This window comes from Xiphophorus hellerii, chromosome 4 (assembly GCF_003331165.1).
Source record: "Xiphophorus hellerii strain 12219 chromosome 4, Xiphophorus_hellerii-4.1, whole genome shotgun sequence".
NCBI lineage: Eukaryota > Metazoa > Chordata > Actinopteri > Cyprinodontiformes > Poeciliidae > Xiphophorus > Xiphophorus hellerii.
Window position 1 is genome coordinate 17114635 of NC_045675.1, and position 20256 is coordinate 17134890.

The 20256-nt window shown below is 35.6% G+C and overlaps 1 long non-coding RNA gene across 1 annotated transcript; it reads left to right on the forward strand.

The window, feature by feature from the left end:
* The first annotated feature begins 422 nt into the window (after positions 1–422).
* LOC116719015 (uncharacterized) lies at positions 423–14825 on the forward strand. Its single transcript, XR_004339049.1, has 3 exons — positions 423–433; positions 8338–8339; positions 12346–14825. It is a non-coding gene; the product is annotated as an uncharacterized LOC116719015 (long non-coding RNA).
* The last annotated feature ends 5431 nt before the right edge of the window (positions 14826–20256 follow it).

A 20256-nucleotide genomic window follows, 5' to 3' on the forward strand; every position in this document is an offset into this window, starting at 1 on the left:
ACCCTGCAATTACAAGCAACAAAATGGAGCTGGAAGATATTGAACAAAAGCTAAATATGAGAGAAGTCACACTGCTTACTCAAAGAATGGTCCAAAATCAAAGGCAGTAAAATCTTAATTAAAATATCATGTTGGTTTTAGGTTGGGCCTATAATTTAAGTAAATTAGTTGGGTCGGCTTGCAATCGGACACAATGCTTATGTGCTAAAAACATTAAGAGCATGGTTTTGCACTGGTAGACATGACTGAATAATTTTTTTTTTGGTAAAAATATTTTTTTCTATTTTTCTATGACAAGGACTATGTCAGGAAATTTACTATTTCAATTAGCTAACATATTAGTCTAGATGACATAAAGTACATAAGGTGAAAAGCTTATGGGAATTTTTTATTTTTTTCCCTTCTAGCATGATTACTACTTGAATAGTTTTTTGTTTTACGGACAAAAAAGCCGTGAGTTCAAAATCTTTCCAAGGTAATATGTTATTAACTTAGCACATGGTTAATAAAAGGTAGTGTATCCTGAAAGCATGAAAGGTTCATCAGTGCTGTTTTATGAATTAGCACTGTTACATCAAAAAGCTTTTTACCACAGAGCAAAGTTCATGAAATATTTTCATCTGTAAGGAAAATGTCCATTTTACAAGGTGCCTATCTGAAGAGACATTAAATACTGCTGGCCTTACTGTCTTCATATTTATAATTTATTATTTTTTTCTCTTTTGCTACACAGCTTGATCATTTATTTAATCGTCTTTCATAAAAAATATAAAAAAAGTTTTACTTATGAGCAAAAGAATGGTCTTTGTATGCCTGACATAATGTCCCTACAATTTCATTAAAACTTTTTTTTAAACCTGAAATGTATTTTTTTTTAAATCATATCAACACTTTATTTCCAGACTTTTAGAAAATTTGGTACAATCCTTTAATGAAGCATCTTTATTATAATCTATGCCAAATAATAGGTATATGCCAAATAATACAACTTTTTCATGAGTAAGGAGTTAACACAGTCAAATTAAATGCATCACAAAATGCACTGTGTAGACAAACCAACTTTTCTGAAAAGTTAGCTCTTGTTTATAATACTTACATCTATGTTGATTGCACAGTCTATGTTCTTACTGCTAATTTCTTACCAATCTTTTAATGACCCAAACCCTGGAAAAATAGCGAATTAACAAAGGAAAGGAGAGAAGACTGTAGCCATGCAGATATTTTACTTTAGTTTAAATCCCCTTAGAAAAGATGTGTAATCCATTTATTATTAGGAAGCAATTAATAATATTCAGACTGTGATTTAAACTCCCAGTATCAATAAATGTTTCAAAAACTTTGCCTCTGAAACACCAAAGGCATGCAGAATTTTTTGACCCTATGTAATCATCTAATTAGACAATATCAGTTTCTTACAGTTAGTTCATGAATAGCACCTCTCATCAGAAACAAGATCCTAAACTCGGTTTCAACCTCTGCTTTCATCAAACATCTTTGATCTTCTGGCAGGATGTGGGAGATCCTTGTATCAATGCAAGAAAAAATAATTAGCACTTAGATTATGTATGTGTTTGTGTTGTGTGGGTGTGTGTGTGTGTGAGAGAGAGAGAGTGCATCTGTGAGCACAGCAAGTTGCAGAAGATGGAATGGATTTGACGAAGATGAGAAGCTGTCTGTTTGTGGTCAGAGAATACGGCACACTGCTTGTGTTGGGTGATACTTGATCTGATGTTAATGTGCTGCTGTGTGTGTGGGAGGGGGAAAGCTGAAACAGGCAGTGGGAAAGATGGGCAGATAATCCCGTCCGCTTGATGAGACTGAATGCTAGGATTGATTGATCGCCTAATCATAGAAGGAAATGGGCCTGAAAATGAATGGGGACTCTGCCCCTGGCTTGCTGTGGAGCTGGCTAGTTGGGTTGGAGGGGATGTTAGCTGCAGAAAGACATGGTCTTAATGTGCATGAGACCTGATTTCATTTGTGTCTGATATACAGTTATATGATCCTTGCTAAATGATCAAATAAAAAAAGGAAGAGGGAGAACAGGGAAGGGGAGGGTGTAAATCAAGGTTTATTGCAGGAATATTACTTTTTCATCTCATCTGAAATGGATGCTTTGAGAAAAGAGCAAGAATAAAAATCCATCATCAGTGTAGAATTGATGGAACTATGTGTTGGTACAGAAACCCTCAGTCCTGGATCTAGTTGACTGACTATTGATATTAGATTGTTTCATGTGACAATACTTGGTTTGTTGTAGTTTTTCAACAAGTCAAACTTTTTACAAGTAAATTTGTGGTTTTATAAGGGTCAAACTTAAATTTTGTTGCATTTTATTTTATACTAATCTGTTGCATACTTGCTGAAAGAAAGACAAGGATTCAATGAAGGAATATGCTAACTCAGAGACCAGTTTGTTGGAGAAAACTTACTTTGAATTTTTTTTTTTCCAAATAGGTTTACCAAATGTAATATTTAGCTGGATGTAATTCTCTCAGAAAGATTCTATGAGAAGTAAAATTTTTTGTACCAGAAACATGGCTTTTTTTTTCTTTTTGTCTGGCTTGATGTTTGTTGATCAAAATAAGTTTTTCCCCAGAAAAGTAGTTTTTGCATATTTATAGTTCCATTAGAGCAGGGGTCTCAAACTCCAGGCCTCGAGGGCCGCAGTCCTGCAGTTTTTAGATGTGCCACAGGTACAAAACACTGGAATGAAATGACTTAATGACCTCCTCCTTGTGTAGATCAGTTTTCCAGAGCCTTAATGAACTAATTATTCTGTTCAGGTGTGGTGCAGCAGAGGCACATCTAAAAGTTGCAGGACTGCGGCCCTCGAGGACTGGAGTTTGAGACCCCTGCATTAGAGCATGACATTTATTTGAGCTTGATGCACTCTGGTTTTCATTCGTAAATCTTAAGAGCATAGCTGATAATCTTTTGTATTTTTATAAAATATGCAAAGTCATTGAAATTGATTATTACAATCTGTAAATAACTATGCAGTCTGGCTTAAAAACTTTATTTATTTTAGTTTTTTTTAGGCAAGGATATTGTGTAATGTGGTGATTTTTGTATGGTTTTGTACTTTACTTATACATATTTGATATGCTGACACACACAACTTTGGACTTGTTAGAGGGAGTACTTACTTTTTAATTCTGTATGGAATTAGTTGGGCCTCTTCCTCTGTCTCCCTCTAGTGTGCAGGTTGTGTTGGATTGTGGCTGGGTCATACTTTCTTGTGATTGAGAGCTTGAAGCTTGAGAGTGGAACATCTAAAGGGTAAGACATAAATGTAAAGGGGATAAAGTGATCAATAGAATTGATCAGTAAGTCAATCCTGGGCTCATATTTGTCTTTGTTTACACTTTAGCACTGCTGTTGAGTTTAACTGAGCATGCGGTGACCAGCCACCTTAGGAACCCTCTAAAAGCTGGACTCACGTGAATCATTGATTGACATGCTGATTATCCTAGGAGCTGTTGATATTCCAGATGTTAGCTAATCTAAACACTAAAGATGATTGGTATTTGGTTGCTGGTTTTTACTAAATTAAAAATAAATAAAATCTTAAAGTGACAGGGTAGCAATCCTATAACTATCCTATTTTTTTTTTATTGCTGGAGCTTTTTTGATTTGTCTCTACCAGTTGTCTCTGGTAAATAATATTAGAAATGTAAGACATTAGAAATATAAGCAATGTACTTATCTGCAAAAAAATGTTTACTGATCCAAAATTAAAATATAATTTAATATACACATCTGTATATATGATATATTTACTATTTACAAGTAAATATTTAAGAGGTTTACTGTTTTACAAATTTCCAACATGTAATGTGAGTGTAAAGATAACTGTATATCATTGCTATTAATGGAGAAAGTGAGGGACCCTTTAATCAGTGGGACTAAATGTAAACTTATTTTTTATATATATATTTCCATCATTTACCAACTGCGAGTTTGTTCAAACTTTCACAAGATTTTTCAAATATGTACAGTATACTCAACAGCTTAAACCATACAATTTTCTACGTTTTGGGGCAATCAACAATCAGCTGATGGTAAGCTGACTTTACATTTCTGAAACAGATTGCAGGATTTCCCCAATGTATTATAGGCCACTTGGTTTTACTTTTGACCCCACCAGGTTAGGTTTTTTTTTTTTTAAGACTTTATAGTTGGTGTTTAGGTATTGTTGATAATGTCTTCCTATAGCACACAATTACCTAGTGAGATTTTTTAATTTTATAACTCAAAAACACTGAAAATCGCTGGATGACTGCCCTAGAGTCAATACCACTAGGCTTGGCTAGTTGTATGGGGGAAACCCTGAATTGCATCCCATGATTAGAGATCATACTTTGATATATTGTCTGCAGACAGAAAAATAGCAATTTTTACAGTGATATACAGACTATGCAACAGTTTTTGTTGTTGTTGTTGTTTTTATTGGATTCTCAAAAGGTCCTTTCCTACTCACGTTGGTAAGCCACCGGAGTTCTTCAGGAGAAAACTTTCTGAGTTCAAGTCATCCCAAGCCACAATGCAAAAAGCCTCCACTACATCAGCCAAAGCCCTGGAGGCTTCTTACGCGGTGTCTTTGCTCGTTGCTAAAGCCAAAAAACCGTTCACCATAGCGGAAGACCTACTGCTCCCCGCTGCTGTTGTATTGGCCGAAACTATGCTGGACAAAAAATCAGCGGATACATTAAAATCCCCTTACATTAAAAGTCTTCCTAAAAAATATGGTCAGTCATGACATTGAACCCTTAGTATTTTTTGCATGATTGTCCTTGGCAGTCATGTCACCTCTAAATGTGTGGAGGCTGATATGACAATCATGTGAACATATCCAGGGTATTAGAGTTAAGCTGGCTTATTAAATATCACATTGATAAATATTTCATTTGACATTGGCCATATCTGACGATCAAGAAGTGAGTCAGTTAAGTAGCCAAAGACTGACACTGAATAATGATTTAAACAGAAATAAATACAATATGCAATCATGAAGTATTTTAACATTTGTTGTCTAAACACAAGATTTTTTAAAGTTATGTTTAGAAACTTATTTACAACTTCATCTTTCATTAAGCATTATATTGTACAGTGGAGGGCTGAGTGATATGGAACAAGTGTTTAAATTTCTAAATGTATTTTACAGTAAAATCAACATCTTAAATTTAACATAAATTTCTTTCTTCACAAAAAAACACTTCACTTCGAAAGACAAACCAGATTATTTAGGCATAAGAAAAATTATGAACACAATTTGCAGTTGAAAAATAGATGCACAAAAAGAGACCAGATAGTTTTGCCTAATCAATTTGCATTACTTACATTTTTTAATTCCCTTACAATCAAAACAATTTCATGTTACAGTTAATAAATATCCAATTAACTAGCTATTACATAGAAACTTAATAGCTGACATCTAGATTCAGGAAAACTAATCACTTATGTCTAGGCTTGATATATGTTACTTATGAATGATCAGTGAATTATGTATTTTATTTTAAAAAATATATAGATATATGCTTAATGGAACTTTTCAGCAGCCCCTCACAACGCTCCACTTTACTCCAATTAGCCTGAATCCATATGTGTGGTGGTTAAATGGAAGGATTTAGTAAAAGGGGGGTTTGATCTAGACTTCCCCTGTTAACTGAAATAATTGATATTATCAGATTCTGGTGATTAATGGGCTTATGAACTTGAATCAGGGCTAAGTAGCTTTTGTTGAATGTAAAGCAGTCAAATTATTTGAAGTATGTCCGTGGAGTCGAAGTAAAGAAGGAAAAAGAGATGGAAAAAACATTAAATAAGCGTATCTTTTTGCAATCTCAAATACAGACGTAAACTATCACAAATTGCTTTGCTTTTTTGACATTTTGATTTTGTATTTTTAAGTCATGCTTAAAAAACTTTGGTAGTTTACATTTTTTCCGCTATAGGGATTTGAACATTCCCAATAGTGAATAATTTAGCAGAAGTGTTTTCTTTAAATGAATTTCAACATGTGCAATATATATATATGTATATATTTTTTTATTTTTTATATTTCTTTATTTAATCAGGTAAACCCCGTTGAGATCTAGATCTCATTTTCAAGAGGGACCTGAGCAAAAAATTTGCAATACATAGCAACCTGGTTACAAGATAAAAACAATTAATATGTATATATATATATATATATATATATATATATATATATATATATATATATATATATATTTGTTGTTGTTGTTGTAAAAACCTAATTTAATATCACATATACAAGATTCTATATTTTGATACCCAAAAATTTAAATTAAGTCATCACGCTTTTTATGATGACTGTATGTGAGTCTTTCCGGTTCCTAAATGCGTTGTGTTCATGTTCTACATTTTAGATAGTGATTGCACAGCTTTGTATTCATTATGAAGGACCTGCTGATCCATTTGCTTTATAGATTTTTTAAATAATGTTTGTTATTGATGGATACAGTATATGGGGCAGTATAGAAATTCTTGATCAGCATGCATTTAAAAGTTCTTTGGAAACACCAATCAACCTTAAACTGTGTACATAATGATTATAGTATATTGTCTAGTACACAAATAAACACTCAAATTAAAGGTGCTGGCTGAAGTGTGAGCAAGTTAGAAGAGCTACCAAAATTGATCAAACATAAATTATACTGCACCACTGTGAATGAGGAGGTGCTGCATGAGGTTGCAGGATATGAGCTTTTCATCATGTATTATTAAGGATTAAACATTGTGATTTAAGAAAATTCACAAATGTCATTGATCTTCTTTTTGTTGACAAGACAGAGTTTTTACCTGCTATCATCTTACAGTTACACAGGTTTTTAAGTAAGTCAAAGGACCAGTTAAATACTCTGCCAAGTATTTGTTTTTAGTTTTTGCCTTTGATGTTTTCTCTTTCCTTTTTTCCTGACTATTGTCAATGGACCTTACCACAACCGACCCACGTGACCGCAAGTCTCACAAACAAAGTCTCGCGGCACGATGTTTCTACGTAAACATGACTGATTAGTGCATAATTTCTACCGGATTTTCACAATATATCAGCTACTACAATGGACAGAGGAACTAACAAGTTCATGTCATCATCTGGGAGGAGGTTACTGGTTTCTCTGTCACAAGCTGGTTGCAAACCTGAGGCCAGCAGGTGTCAGTCAGTTATGGTAGATCTGAAATTTGGTTTGATGACGTCAATATGAGAAGCTACAGACTGATAGGAGGAACCAAAGAACTCTGTAAAGGTAAAAGCAAATCTTCTGAAGTTGGGATATAATTAATTTAATTTCACATAATTATCGCCATTTGTTTGTTAAAATTTTATGAAATATATTTGTTCTATTTGATGTTTGTTGTGAATGACGTAAACTCACAAACGAACGAGGTTATTAGTCCAACGTTTAGAAACTACAGCGGCTGTAATGCGCCACAGCAAAGGGAAACAAAGGTAAAATAACCCGAACAGGTGATCAACTCAAAACCACTCCTACCTTTTTAGTCTCTCTCTCTCTCTTTGTAGTTTAAGCACACCTGTTACCGTGGCAACCGCCTGCGCCCCGCAAGACGAGCAAAGATTACGTTAAAATCATAACATTCAGTCCGTTACGATATCAAGTTTCCAGGCTTGATATTTATTTCTCGATTATTAATCAGCGCTTCCCTGAACACAGCGATGGTTGATTGACTAGCTGTACTTGGTGCTAGCTTGGCTAACATGAGTAACAGTTTAGTCCAAAGCCTTTTCTGCTAAAATAAAATCTCTAGTGTATGTCAGAAACAGTAGACATTGCATATTGATCTGTTTAGCTAACGTAAGACTGTGTAGCAGACAGGCTTCAAGGTGTAGAAGTTGTATCAGTTCTGCCATTATGCTGTACTTAGCTAACAGGAAGCGTGTCTTTGTGAGACGGCCACGCACGTGACCACGTAGAATGGGCATCAGCCAATGAAACGCGGCCCCTCTGGTAAGGTCCATGCTAACATAAAGCTGGAGTTTGGATTCTTTTTTTGGTTTCTGTTTGGCATTTTTATATATGTTTGTGAACATTATTATACATTAACATTTATATCTGGTATCGCTGTTGATTTGCAGCAACAGGGTCCTGGGTTCAAATCCCTGTTAGAGATCTTTCTGCATGGAGTTTGCATGTTCTCTGGGTTCTTTCTGGGTACTCCAGCTTCCTCCTACAGTCCAAAAACATAATTGTTAGGTTAATTGGTCTCTCTAAATTCTCCTTAGTTGTGATTGTGAATGTGCATGGTTGTTTGTCCTGTTTGTCTCTGTGCTGGACTGGTGACCTGTCCAAGGCGTAATCCACTTCTCACTCGTTGACCGCTGGAAATTGGCATCAGCATAACACAAGGATAAGCATATTAGATAATAGATTGATGTTTGTTAAGATGAAAATATAAAATAGGAACCATAATGAGAAAAAATTACCCATGTGTTGTGAAATAACACCAACTTTTTCACTTAATTTAAGTGTTGCTGTCTTGATTAAGTCTTCACATAAAACTAGATCTTAAGTCTTTGCATGCCTGTCTCTCATCATTTTGGATGCTGATTGATGAAGCGATTTTCAACCCTTTCAACCCAAATGCAGCTGTGGTTTGCTGTTTTTTTTATTTATTTATTTTTTGTCTGCCTTTGGTTTCTTCTCTGGTAAGCCTGCATTGCTTTCTTTGTGTCTCTCTGCAGACAGTGAGCTGATATCATCCTTTGAAAAGGTAATGATCCCACTGTGTTGAGATTGTGCATGTGTGCTGCACAGTGTAATGGTCTGGCTTTTTATTGCCTGCCGCATACTAATCTTGCAGCTGAAGGAATGAGATGACACCTGCAGGGGGATGTGTATGAGAGGCAGCCTCACATGAAAGAATGGCCATTAAAAATGATCAAAGAAATTACTGCAGTTGGCTGCACAACACTGCTCTCACGGTTGGCTAGGTGTACATCCCTCTGCCCTACAATGTATATACTCTGACATACATAAACACTCATGGATGCATGGACTTTGTCTAATTAGTTTATGCCTTTGATGGATATTTTTAAATGATCCATTGTGGAAATGTCCTGCAACATGGTTGCCTAAGGCTCCTCAAAGTTTATACACCCACACTTTCAGGAACAAAATCAAATACATTTGAAATGATAGTCTCTTTTCTATAACCCCACACATTACCATAAATGCTATTTCCAACTGGACTTTTTAAAGACATTTCTTAGCAGCCTTTTGTTATAAAGAAATAGCCGCAACATATTTTTTTATTACAGTCTCTCATTTTAGAGGCATATTACTCTTTAGAATGCATTTAAGAAAATTAAACCCTTTGCAACATCTACAGTAGAACCACTATTGAGTTTTTGGGCAAATGCTGGGAGACTTGCTGGTTAACTTGACCAAGCCGTATGTAGATACTCAGCTTTGTCTTTGTAATGTCAACATTCATCATGAATGTACAAAGGTTGCGACAATGTGAATTGCCATTTTTCTCTTTTAGAGTGGAGTCTACCATGCATGGGGAATTTTTAAAATCTGTGATCTGAATTTCCTTCTTAGACTAACTTAATTTTCTCCGCAAGGTATTTGATTATTAGCAAGGCATAATTGTTGATTTCCTGGACCTGTTCTTGCGATTGAGTGGACTTCTCAGAACTTGTGATTCAATTTCTTGCTCAATTTTAGCATAAAGCTTGATTAGTAGGTAGATGGAGTGCAGGCCTATGTAGAACGACAGTTTAGACAAAGCATCTCTTTGGTATATGCAGCATTTTCAGGCCTTCCTTTTCTGTTTGTCTGTGGTCTGTTTTACAACTGTGTGGCTGAATGGGTTGGTTGGGAATTTCACTGGTGTTTCATGTGTCTGGGGGTGAGAAATATAATTCATTAGATAGTATCCACTTGTGATGTATGATGTATGCACAGAAAGTGAATCCAATGTTTATTCATGACTTTCAAGGCAATGCCTTTACAAAGCTCTTGGATTTTCTTTTAACGAAGAAAACTACATGAGATTGAGACTTCAGTTTTAAGGCATACAGACCTTCCTGCAGCTTCGATTTCCTTGTCTCTTTTACTTTTATGCACTGGCATATGCTCTCTTATCTCTTGCCCACGTCTTTTTCTTTTATGATATATTTAAAATTTTCTCTGTTTTTGTCAAAAGAAATCTGTTTGACTCTTAGAAAAAGCAGCAGTTATTTCCTTCTGATTTTACTAGACTGTCTTCTCATCTTGCTTCTGCACATAACTAAAAACTTGAATATGAATTTAGATCATTTTTTTAAAATCATGTGATTATATATGACAGCCGCAAACACATTTTCAGTGTGCATATTCATATATTAATCCTCCCCAAGTCTTAAGAGATGCTTTTCTACTCGTAGCACAGTTTGGGGGGTCACACTGAATCTGTGTGTGCTTTTACGTATCAGGCTGACCAGACACCCCGCTTACCCACTGTCCGACCGTGATATTTGCTGCGCTCTTCCTGAGCGTCACGGTAAGACTGTGGAAAGATTAAATAATTGCAACAGTGTCAACTTTTACTTGCTTATTGCCACCTTTATTGAAATTTTAACTGCCATCACTTTAAACAAAATATTGTTTTTAATTTGACTCCAAAGTATTATTTGCTGTTTGAAAAGCACAAATCTGTAACGCTCTTTGGAAAATGGGACGTTCTACCGCAAAAACAGAAACAAGTCGCGAGAACATAAACAGAGAATAACCATAAATTTTCAAGAAAATACAGAATTTTTTTCCCCTCCAAAGTATACTATTAATCCAGCAATCTTTGTGTTTTAATTTAGCTTGTTTACAGAAAAAATCTGTAAACTTACAGCTGAATAACCAGGCATGTTTTACTATTCACACACTTATTATTGGTTTCGGTCTATATGATGACAGTTTGAAAGGAACACATGGCTAATTTGCATTGCCATTGCAAATTACCCCACGCTAGTAATGGGCTGCTGGAAAAAGAGACCTGGTCTGCTCAGCTGTAGACCAGATACTCTCCTATAGTTTGTTGCTCCTCGGTTCAAGCATAGTTTGAGACATACACACCTTCCAGTGACATTAGTGGGTCTGGCTTGGCTCACACAGTGGACTTAGTCAGGATTAGAACATGGTGTTAACCTCCAAAATATGAAAGTGGTTTATTACAGAATTGTCAATAAAGCAAAAAAACAAAATGTACAAGAAATTTGTTGAATCTAAAGGTAGAAATAATAAAAATGTGTTTAACCATTTGACAAAAAATAACTGCAAAATTACTAGGCAATAGTGGCGGAGGAGGAGATGGAAACAAGAAAGTGTGATATTTAAAGGCAAACATCAACAATTGACAAGAAAATCAAATGGCTTCTGGAAAGTCTGGTCCCTGTCCACAAAATGTTTTTATTTGTCAGGTTGGCTTGTATTGTTTTTTTCTGCACATTTGTGCTTATATTTAGTTGTGAGATTCATAAGGTGACAGTTGCTGCTTCTAAAGAGGTGCAAGTTTGAATTAAATCAGTAATTGTTCAATCAGGAAATGTGAAACTGTTGATTTAGTTTTGAATATTCAATGTGAACTATAGACAAGACATTTATCTCGCTTTGTGTCTAAGATTACAGTGTAGCATATGTTGGGATTTTGAATTTAGCATTTATTATATCTCTCTAATAACCATGCACCCTTGCCCTGAGTAATGCATACACTAACCTTATATAAGAAAAAAATGCAAATGCAGGAATGGCTGCAAATGCCAGGGAGAGCTAGAGGGAGAGGGCAGGTGAATGAAGGGGAAAGAGACAGGAGCCGGCATATCCAACTGATTGTTGTGCTGTCAAATTGATTTGCATGACAAAGGCTGCTCTAATTGCAACACTTTTCTGCAACATACTGATAATACAGAACAGGACGACTAAAAGAGACAAAGGAGGTTTTATTAAGAAGGATTTCCTGGGTGCTTTTTTGAGATGCACCACCATCTTCTGTTTCAGGAGAGTTACTTTCAGTGAAGTGTGTCTCTATCTGCTATGACATATTTGTCATAATTGCTCCAGCAATCATTGTCAGAAGTTGTTGTTTGAAAATATACAAATATGGACACTGATGCAGTTTAGTGATGCCAATATTTAGCAGTGCTTTTTTAGTAATGATACTTACTTGAATTGGATGTAAAACAAAGACCAAACTGCAATGTCTTAGCTTAGTTGTTACATTTGCCCCAGAAAACCGCGAACAAAGTGGGCGATTATGCAAAATCGACTTTGAGATCATGTTGAAACATGATCTCATTAAACATATACCTGGAGTGTTGCTTAGAATGTTGCAATAGCATCCTAAAATTCTAGATTTTAGGGCATGCCACCTTTATCAAAATCTGATGATTACAACTCTAAAATGTGTTATTTTGGATTTTCTTTAGCATGATGTGATATGAAATGAAATGAACAGGCAATTTGCTTCTTAAATGTCTGCTGAAACGAGGGCTGAACTTCACCATTTGACATGATCTATTGCTGCCAGAGCCACTGCTGTTCCAAAAAATTATTATAACAGATGTGAATTATTTAACCACAAGCTCTCCATAACCACATCATAATCTCTGTGCACATTTATACTGACTATTTTTTGGTACATAACATAATTAAGCTATTCTGATAAAGTTTACATCTAAAAGGACAACAGTGTTTCCACTGCTTTAATATCTAAGATAAATCAGATATTTATCTTATACTGGGTGACAACAGTTTTTTATGTAATATCAAGTTAGGAGTTTTTATTGTGTTTTAAATTCCACAATGATGTTTGACATAGCAAATTATACATATAGATCTTAGGTGCACAGAAAAACTGGAAATCATGGGTAAATGAAATGTGCATTTAACTAACGAGTTCCTCATGTAAAGCTATGGAGGTACTTGGTACTTTTGCCATTCACTTAAAATGAATCAAACACACAAGCCAACAACTCCAAAACACTCAAGCAGACAAGCTGTGACCAGTAACATGGTGATACTTGTTTCGCTAATGCCACATACTAAATACAACTCGTTCATTTCAAGACTGCATAAACTTCACCTTGCCTTTAATGTAGGAATTAGGAAAACAGTAACTTGTCACCACCTCTGGATGCCGTTGTTCGTAAGCACATTTTGGACATATGACAACATTCTTTCTTCAAGATGCGCTCTATCTTCTTATGACAGCTGAAGCATCCCCTTTCGTTTATTCTTTTAGATGGGACCCACCCGGGGGGGAAGGGGTGATGGTGGAGCATCACCCCATGATGCTGTACAGTAAGAAAAAAATATTGTTGTACTGCAGGAACAGTATAACAGAAAATTTAAATGGTTTTGAAACCGTGACTTACAGTATACTTTGAAACCGGTAATCAGCCCATGCAAAGTCCACATAACTGTTTTCCATCTTTTTATCTCATGAAGTTGTAATCACTCTTTAGTTGAGAAGATTTTGCATTATTGTCCTTCTGCTGGTCTTGGGTCTAATATCCTCTCCCTGATTCTTTCTCTTTCTATTGTGACAATAACTTTTTTTTCATAAAGTACATGGAAAGGATGTGGTGTGCACAACTTCTGTACAGAAATTAAAAAGGATTGGGTCATTCCTTGTATTAATTAGCAAGTAATGTAAAATAGGACACCACCACAACAACAACAGTAGTATTCTTTTTTAAAAAGTCACTTTGTTTAGAGATATTAATTTTGTCAGTACAACATTTTCAGGAAGATAAAAAGTTTAATTTGAACATCAAAAACCTACCAATTAAGCTACCAGAAATGGATTATTTGCATTTGTTTGTGACCAAATTAGTTTTATTTAGTTTTTTTTGTTTTTGTTAAGACATATGTCCACATTTATTTTGTTCTACATGTGAAAAACCAACTCCAGCCAAGGATCTTGTGGTATAGCACAATATTTAGCACAATATTTACAATAACTCATACACAACCACATGATACAGTATGCAATAGATTGTTCCTACTACATAGTTTTGAAAAAACAGGATAGAGTGGTTGCAAATATATTATAAAGCCCTGATTTAGAACAAGGTCTGCAATGGTGAGAGAAGAAGTTTTTAATTTTCATCATTCAAAAATGTTATTTGACACATTGACTGACTTTGGAGAAAATCTAGGAACTAATTTTCAGTATGTTGTAGTGCATTATTAATTTCATACTAAGAAGAAAAGCTGATCCGCTTCCTGGCAATTTTCTGCCTTCATTATCACTTAACACATTATTTTTTTTATGTTAAAAAATGACAAATTGTAATACAGAAATATGTTCACAAGTGTTAAATTAACTCTTAACACCTTTGTTCTCAATTATTGTCAGAGCTTTGTGATCCACAAAGCTCTGACAATAATGTGCAAGTATGTAAAAAATAAACCACAAGTCAAGGACACATTTTAAAGTAATTTGATTTCTGGACACCACCTACAAACCCTCCTAAGATTTAACAACCTATAGGGTCACAGATCCAATTTTGGCAACTACTGAAATAAACAATTTTGATTGGTCACGTCAGCTACAACTGACTCCACAGTAACCACTGTAAATTACATGAGTGATATTTTTTCTATGTTTACATGAAAGGCACATGCTTTGGTTTTTAGATTACCAACATGTCAAAAAAAATCATATACATGGGTCATATTATATATTACATGCGTCAGAAATTAAGTTTAATAAGTCTAGTTAATTTTCAGTGTAGCATAGTTGCTTCCGCAGATCCATTGGCATGAACATTTAAGTTTTGTTATTTTCAATTACTTATAACTTAAAACAGTGTCCTTTACCAAGACATGAGCAATGTTGCCTATTTCTATTCTCTGAGTTTCTTTCTCCCAAGCTTTCACCACCAAATGTTGATTTTTCAGCATGATTTTAACCACACAGGTTTTCTCTAGATAGTGCAATAAATTTTTGAGTTACATTTTGTTCCTAGAGTTTCCCACTCACAGGTTCATGGTGTTTCAGATGGACTTCAGCATTGTTAGATAAGTGTGGCATGCGAGACAGGAAACACCATGCCTCAGTACTGTAGCAGTCTGACATGCTGAGCTCAGGAGAGTAGTTTGGCAGCTGTAGTGCATCAGGTCAATGCTAGCAGAACAGGCAGAAGCAGGGGAGTAATAGGATTTCACCAAGCAAAATCTGCATATTTCTATAAGACCACACACATAAAAGGATGAAGTGAAACCAGAGGAGGAAAAAAGTGAAGAAAATAAGAGGTCATTCAATGAAAAAAAAAAAGAAATGGAATAAATAAGTTGGCTTCCTGATATTAAACAAACTTTACTATTCAAGTTTTGGGTTTCATAGAGGCAAACTATAACATTTAATTTTTTTACTTCAACTTAGTAAGAGTTTGTGAGCTTTTTATTGTATTTCTAATGGATTATCCAACGTACTCACATTTTTGAAACATGATATTTTCTATTTCTATGTAATCAATGACATTATGCACAGCACAACAACTCAGTTTATTAGTTCATGTTATTATAGTTTTATGCGTTCATAAAATCTTATTTCTGGAATCCTGATTTGACCTAGATTAAATTACAATTGGCACCAGAATAAATTCAGAAAGTGCCAATGGCATGTTCTACAGCTTACAAGCTATATCTATAGTGAATCTGATTGATTTTACAGAAAAGTCCGGGGAGTCTTTGTCTTATAATTTGAGAAAATGCATTGAAATAGTACCAGTTTTTGGTCTATTTGAACACGAGAATGCGTAGCAAGTGTTTTAATGCCATTGCTGTTCAATCTCTTTGTAAAGACGTTGGTGAATGCTTTAAGTGCCTATAAAGATCTCAAATGTGAAGTAACTCCCCACTAAAACTATTAAAGTATATGCACTGGCTGATGATATAGTCTGCATTACAAAGCCAGGGCATGAGAGTGATGGTGTTAACTTTCTGCTGCCTTAATGGGAGAGTGAGCTGTCAGAGACATGCATGTAATGGCTCCCTTGCCAGCTGCCCAGTTCAGGCCATGTGGGACCAGCACAGACAAGCCATTCTTTCACACTGTCTCATCTTCAGCACTTGCACTTATTCCTCCTTTTTTTCTCTTTTTTTTTCTGATATTTTCGATGCCTTTGTCTTATCCGTCCTTTCACAAGCTTCTGTTTTAAACTCGGCTCTGAATAGGGATCATGGAAGCTCTTGAACCTTTTTTCTTCCATTTGCCTGACACTAAACTGTCCACTTGCCAACGATCCCATACAATTATACAGTATCTCAGAGAATATGTAGGACCCATAAGGGGCATTTAGTAACTGGTTCCCACAGGATCTCCTGCTCTTCTTGGTATTTCTCATGGGTAGTCAATCTTTACTATTTGAAACAGGCTGCTTCTCACCAAACGAAGCAGAATAGTCGAACTGTAATGGTACATCTTTATCTCTGACATAGTACACTTTGAGTACTGCACTTTGTCTGTGTTTCCTCCTCGGTGTGTCCTTGACATTCATTTAAGACTTCAGTTTTATTGAAGAAACAGGGCTTTGTTGCTTTGACATTTTAACGTTATATTACTAAAGACATTACACCAGGCCACTAGACATTATCTAACTTGTTAGGTAGTTCTTTGTGTGCTAATGTTATTATGTAGGACCATCTCATCTGTTGTCTGAAATGTATGTTCACTCTGCGGGTGAAGCTTCCACCTTCTCCTCTTTGTCTCCTCACCTAATCAGTCTTGAAGCAATCATCCCTAGAGGCCATCAGTTATGACAGTTCTTTCATCAGCCATTACGGCTAGTGCTAATGGTGTCCTCGTACTGACTTTAAAAACTTATTATCATACTGTGTATGCTGATTGACAGTTGACCTTCACAGTACTTTATGAAACGCTGGACAGATACATTGGGTCACTGCAGTTGCTTCCATGACAGCATATTAATAACAATCTGATAGAATTGCTGGGAACCAATTAATCTACTGACTTCACACAAGACAGTGGCTAAGGAAACATTCCTGTTGCTTAGTTGGACAAAACAGTTGTCACACATATTGTTGTGAAAAAATTGCATGTACCTATCACTGGTATAGACATGATGTTAATTCTGGACTTTAATACTTTAAACCATTGTTTTTCTTAGGATGGAACATATTACCCAAGATTTTAAATAATTTGCAAAACCTAAATTAGGATGGATGCAGAAGGTTGTATATTTTATAGAATTTTTCTAATTTATACAAGGTTGGAGGTTGGGCAAATCTTAGCAGTTTTCACTGTGGCTATGATTCTGGCTGTATATTTAACCACTCATCTTGGGGAAATAGTTTGATTAAATTGGTTGGCTTTCTGTGTTTTTTGAGCACAGTCCACACATTTCCCAGATTTTGGGTTTGGGCAAGAAAAAAAAAGAGAACTATTCTTAAAAATCTGATCCTTGCCAGGAACTTAACTGATTTAGATGGACTGTAATAATTCAGCCAAGAAGAGCAGCCCACCAGAAATATGCCAGAACCTTGTTGACATTAGTTGCTACCACTATCCTTCGGCTAGTGTATAATATGCTAGGGAACATTAAACTAAATACTGATAATGCTACATATATATTTTTAGCTTGTATGTTTTTAGCTGTTACTTTCAGTTGTTAGGAAAATGCTGTATCAAAAATAAATTTGACGTCTTGAAATTGGCCTCTGTCTCTATAAGAAGCTCTTACTCTTTCTGACACAACAATTCTCCTCCAGGATGCCATTTACAGCCATTCTTAAAAGTGTTGGAGTGAGAAGTAGTTTGCATGATGCACAGTTCCACCAGGTGTTTACTATTTTTTGCTGTCACTTGTCTGGAAGAGTTGTGTGGGGTTGTTATGGCCAAGGGGTTCTCTGTGGGACGGGCCTGCTGCTCTAAGAAGGAACTTTGTGGAAATAGGTGGCGCTTTGTTTTGTTAGAGCAAGCACTTAGGCACCCCATATGGTTGCCATGGGAGATTAAGGATTTTTCAAACATGTCTGAAAGAGTCAAAACAACACTCTCAATATGTTTTTGATAAGGGGATAACATTATAATGTGATATAGAGTCAAAAAGGTCAGTTTTGCATAATACCCCATTTTCAAATGCAAACCTAAGAACACATTTAATATAGTTTTATGCCCATTATGATTCTATGCAAATAATCAAAATGTTTGCATTATGATTGCAAACAGTAACAGTTTATTCTATAGCTGTAGGTTTTGTCTGCTGACAATGTGTTGAGCCAAAGACAGATGTTATATGTCTGCAAATTCGTTGTAGAGGTGATTTACTAATGCAAGGGACGATAAGGTAGTAGATAACTTAGTTTTTTCACTTAGCCCAAGTATTACACACAGAAAACATGTTATATTTTTAGGCAAAATTTTGTAATCTTTTAATCTTGAATTTTGCTGGACAGCATAATGAATAGCTTTGTGTAGTTATCACTAAAGCAAGACTTATTTTAAAAGGTGTTGCTAAAAAAAACTAACCACTTGCATAAAGTGGCTCTTCATTGTACATTTTATAATCAGAGGTTCTAAGGAAGTCAAGTGGTATTGTGACATCCACTTGAAATTGTTTTTTTTAGTGATTATATCTCATTGGTTTAGAGTTTGATTTGAAGTTCTGAGAAACATCAGTCATTGCACGTAATATCCTATTGTCAGTTGAATGTGAAAAAATGTAGTAAACTGTTTTTCTTATTGCTTTTTTATTACTGTGAACAGATGCAAATGACCTTTTCTAAATGAGTTTGAAATGTATGATTCTAGAAGTAAGCATGAAATTAAACTCATAATATACAGACACTATTATCCTGCTGAGATATATAACTTTGTGATTTTTTTGTCCCACCTGTTACCAATGGAGCTTGTGTTTTCATTTCATATTGACCTCTGGATATGATAGCTAATTAAACATTTTGATAGGAGAGTGAGGAAATGAGGGCTCTGTTTGTTCAGAGAGAGATAACATTCAGAGAGTAACCAAAGCATGGCAGAACAGCCTGGCAATATTACCTCACGTTGAGCTGCATAATAAAGAGGGCTCGCATGCATATTAATATCAGCACTCTGCATAATGTCTAGATCTTATGACAGACTCAGAAATACACTGACATCTCACTGGTATTGCTTAACCTCTTCTGCTTTATTATTTGCATCCACATTCTCTTATGCTGGCAGAGATCTCCCTTAAGCCTGTCCTCACCCATGTCAACTTCACCGGCCCTGGCTGCCACCCACTTTCTCACACACTACCAGTTTTCACTCTTTAAAAACGCATGGTGGAGGTATGTGATGCCAAATGAGCTCCTCGTTACCCCCCTCCCTCCCGCTCGGTTAGTAGACGCTTTTGGAAGAACTACAGCGACATCTGCATGTGCCATGATTACAAAGCGCCAGGCTCATACCCAACAAATTCGCTGGGCCTCCCCCTGCCACTCTGCTACTCATCTCTACAACCCTTGCCCCCCGGTCCTGCGGCACTCGTTATTCAAATTACTAAACATGGTTAATTGTGTGAGGCGTAAAGCTCACTTCATTTGAATATTCTGTCTAGGAGGGAGGTTAGGGGGGGTGCCATGCAGAGGGAGGAGAATTAAAGAAGTGTGCCTGGGAAAGGGAGAGGGTGGGTAAAGAGTTTGAGAGAGAGGAGGGGGGTGCGTGCAACTGAAACTACAGATCTCAGAGGAAAAAAAAACACACTGTTTTTGTTTTGTTTTTTACAGTGAAAGTTGCCAATGAGTACGATATTGTTTACAACAATTTTAACTCCCCTCAAGTCAAAACCTAAACTGTGAATTTGATAGTATATTTTAAGTAATTTATTTCTTATGAAACTTCAGTTATTTTGCCTAGAATGCTATGAAGTGTTGAAGGTCTGAAAAAGGTGTGCATTTCTTCATTCATTATTAACGTGTGGTGATTGTCTTTTCAAAAGCTCCAAATTTTGCCACATATTTTGTTTGTGTGTGATTTGTCTGCGATTCATCACAGGTATTTGACATATTCAGGAGCTTTAAGTCATTAACACTAAAGCGTATTTTGAGCTTATTTAAATGTAATTGTCTAAAGATATTAAACTGGTGCAAATTGATCCTCCTAAGTGAAAAGGTTTGTTTTCATTCTTCAGCTTGTTTAAATGAAACACAGAACTTGACTTGTACCATTTGCAATGCTCTAATCTTATTGAATATATTGAATGAATCCAGTGCATATAATTTCAAC